General features: G+C 34.3%; 1 pseudogene across 1 annotated transcript; it reads right to left on the minus strand.

The window, feature by feature from the left end:
• Window positions 1–208: 208 nt before the first annotated feature.
• On the minus strand, window positions 209–2,067 carry LOC115893886 (annotated as a pseudogene). Its single transcript, XR_004053908.1, has 2 exons — window positions 1,996–2,067; window positions 209–456 (listed from the first exon to the last, which is right to left on the minus strand). The product of XR_004053908.1 is annotated as a 60S ribosomal protein L39 pseudogene (transcript).
• Between the last annotated feature and the right edge of the window lie 2,041 nt (window positions 2,068–4,108).

Genomic DNA, 4,108 nt, shown 5'->3' on the forward strand with positions numbered 1-4,108 from the left:
GCTTTGTTTTTATTTCTTTTCTTTTTTCTTTATTTTTATTTATTTATTTATTTATTTATTTTGAAATGAAAGGCCTCACATATTTATTACTAAACCCAGCCAACCAATGCATTCATAATAGATTCAGAGAGGAAAATACGTCGAACTCTCCAGAGAGTGGTGACATTTTCAGTTTGATATGGTAATGTGATGGTGACTTTCAGATAGCACAAATATATGTGCCATCTCATGTGCAATTCCTTATAGACCCAGCTTGGTTCTTCTCCAATATCTCCTTTTGGAGTTGTACCTTATTTTATTTCCAGTTTTCATCCGAATCCACTGGGGAATGGGACGATTTTGCTTTTGTTTCTTGGCCAGGAATCGCTTAATCCTGAAAGTCTTGTGAGAAGACACGGCAAGAAGTTGAGGCAAGAACACACCACGATGGCGGAGAAAGGAAAAGAGGGGGGTTTTCTTTATTTTAAAGATGGGATCTCACTCTGTCACCCAGGCTGGAGTGCAGTGGCACGATCATAGCTCATTGCAGCCTCAAACTCCTGTGCTAAAGCGATCCTCCCACCTCAGACTCTCAAGATGCTGGGATTACAGGTGTGAGCCACAGTGCCTGGCCAGTGACAAATTTCATAGTCAGTAGTGATGAGATTTAAACCTAACATTTATCCTCTTACAACTTCATTACCGTAGACTACTTAATCACTTTTTTTTCTTTGTAAGACAATGCTTGCCTAAGCAAATTCTAACATTAGCATTAAAATGTCTTTTTTCTTTGACCTCAAGGTGTTCAACAGGTCTTTGATCTTTGCACAAAAGTAGGCTTTCATATTTAAACCAGGAATGATTCTTTATGCAGCTCTTAAAATGTATTTATAAATAATCATGCATTCAAACATAATAAGTCATTTAGGACTATAATTAGTCATTGTCAAGTCCTGGCAAACAGCAGGATTCTAATTGGAAAGCAGTGTTTGCCCTACTTGTGCCTCAATGAAACTTTCAGAGAAGGGCATCATGTGCTTCTTAATCTGTTTTTATAACAGCTAGTAGCAAATCAATGAAGATGAGGCTGGTGGCTATGATAAATTAATATGCACACTGACAACTTATAACCATGCAATTGCTTAGGGAATTACTATGCGACTATATCCAAGTAATTATATGTTTTAAATGATTTATCTCAATTTGTTAACAATACACTACTAAAATGGAAATAAAAAGAGAGAAAATGCAAATAGCATGTTATACCAACTTTACGTTGAACTTATTAAGAGGTTGCCCTTTTAATGAAGAATTTAATGAATTAAGAGGTTTGTTATGAATAAGCATTCTTACTACTTGTTAAGTATTTGTCACCACAGACCTGTCATAGTCATTCTAATTATGATTAATACCTTATCTTGAATTCCATCTTCATTCACATTCCAGTAACAAATATAACTTCTATTATATGATCAAGGTTCATGAAAACAGGATGATTTGCCTATGACCTTATATTTTATTCATTTTTACATTCATATTTAACAGATTTCTCTGAAATGAAAGTTAACCTTATGAATCTTTTAATTTTTAAAGTGCATTTTATCCTTGACATGCCTTGCAACCCTTTATACTGTTTCAAATCATGGTTGTGTATTCAAGATAAATGAAAATCCTAACATTTTGATTACCCTCATATATAACTAGAAACTGCTACTTTGAGACATTCTTTAAAAATATGTTTTGTCTACTATGGAAAGAGCTAGTTTGATTCTCTCAAGCACTACTAATACTCTCAATATGGGAGACACAGGTTTATGAAGTTCAAAAAATTATGCAAGAGTGCAGGGTCAGATTTTTCAGTGCAGTCTGTACATAAATTGTGGTAAATATGGAGGTTTTTGTTTTTTTTTTAAATGATATAATGCACACTCCATATCACAGTATCTTATGTTATATATCCCTTCCTTTGTAGTTCTGTCTTTTCTAAGGAAGAATCTGTTTACCTCTTCAACTTACTTTTTCTCTCTTTTCTTCTGCTTTATCTTCCTGTTCCCACTTTACTCCCCTCTCTGCTAATCTTTGCTCCATCTTTATTTTACTGCCTTCTCCTCTGCAATTCTCCTTTGTCCCCATTCTCTATGGATATACTTTATATTCTGACCATTTCCATGCACCTCTGTCCTGTTTCTCTCTCACACTTTCTCCTCTACCTCATTCATCTCCCCCAAGGGAATTTGTATTCTTCACCTGCATAAAAAGCAGGCTGTAAGCATTTGATTTTGTGGTTTTAAGAGTCCTTGATTATTTATATTACCAAGTGTTAAAAGCTCTGAAAGGAAATAAAAATAATATTACTTCTTTTTTTCTGCCCTTTTTATTAGACTGTCTAAGAGAGGCTCTCTATGAGAGCTGAAAGAGCTACATTAACTAATAAGCTCACCAAGAAAGTTAAGCCAATTAATTTTTGGCAATAATAATAATAGTGATAGTAACAAGAAAACCAGATCATTTATCAAACATGAAGTCTGCTCTCTGAAGGGCTGGATATCAATGAAGGGCAGCTTCTTTAAGGGAAGAAGCTCTCTGGTCCCCAGAGCCACTGGATCCTTCTCAATCTCTGGTGTTGATGAGGAACACTCCACACACAACATCATCAAGGCGTTTGTGGTAAGCCAGGTAGCATGAGCGAAGTGTATGCAAATCAGAGAAATGAACCCTCTCCTGAGGTCTTCCAAATCACTCAATTCTTAAAGCAATTAGCAGGTAGTCTATTTCCCCTTAAACTAGATGCATTTACATTTTCTTCATCATTTGAAGCATGTCTTCACACATTTCAGGTTCTCCATTATATGCAGAGATAAGTACTATGCACTTATTTTCAAATCCAGTGGAATAAAGTCAAACACTTGTGGTATGCAATATTCTAATGTCGTAAAGATTTGATGAGTTTTTCCTTAAAAAAAAAAAAACCACAAAACAGACTACATTTTAATTACATTTTCTCAGAGGTATCTGGGGGAAGATGGGCCATGTGTTTAAGAGTGTTTAATGTACTTAAAAATTATATCTTCTAGCAGTCTCCAGTACTGATTTAATAGGTCTGATCTTTTGAAATGAATCCTATATCATATTTATGATGATGTTTTATTCGAGAATGGAACTAAATCTAATGAGAGGCAATTCCTTTGATGAGAGTGACAATTACATCACTGGAACCAACACATGCACAGATATCTCTCCTATTGGCAATAAACTAGTAGCTTTGGAAATAAATTTAATGTTTAATCTCAGGCTTTCGGTTGTCATTTGTGAAGAAGCCAGAACTAACTTAGGTGTCCCCCAAATCATGCATAACAAAGAAGAAACAGAAAATCAAGAGCCAGAGATAAACTAGAATTTTTCAATAATCATCATTTTCAACTTCTCTAACACCAAATCTTTCTTCTAAATTCAAGTAAGTGAACAGAAGTAGTAAATATGGAGCCTGTGGTCCATGGCAGACTATCTTACAACTTACTTCCTTTTTTCCCACCTGCAGTCTCATGCACGATCTCCACTTTTAAAATCATCTTGATACTTCTATAAATCCTTTGTAGCAAGAGCTAATAAGTACTGAAACGGCTAATGTTCCAAAGGCAAGAAGACATGGCAAAGCCCTAAATAAATTAACATGCATAACTGGGAATAGATTATGTATGATATGAATAAATGTGAATATGTAATAAGTAAAAAGCCTACACTGGAATAAATCAATTCCAACTTGAGTTATAAGAATGACTCAGGTAAACACAAGCATTATTTTTTTTTTAATTGCTCATTATATGGCAAAACTTTCTTTCTTAGTTGGTTTCTTCTTTTTTCCTATTAGAATAAAAATTAGAATTTCATTAATTTTCATTCTTCTTTCAGGATAAAACCAGATTTAATGCTGTGTAGTCTAGATCTTTGAATGCTTAATAATTTAAAAACTTAAAAGAGATACTCTTTTTTTGAGCAAAAGGTAATAGGAAACATAATTGGCAGCTCCAGGTTTGCTAAGCTGACACGGCACAACACCATCAGAGTTGGTAAAATATGTATTGGCCAATAAATAATGTTAAGACCACTGGCCTAGCAAATGTTAAGACAA

The sequence above is a fragment of the Rhinopithecus roxellana genome, chromosome 16, assembly GCF_007565055.1.
Source record: "Rhinopithecus roxellana isolate Shanxi Qingling chromosome 16, ASM756505v1, whole genome shotgun sequence".
Taxonomy (NCBI): domain Eukaryota; kingdom Metazoa; phylum Chordata; class Mammalia; order Primates; family Cercopithecidae; genus Rhinopithecus; species Rhinopithecus roxellana.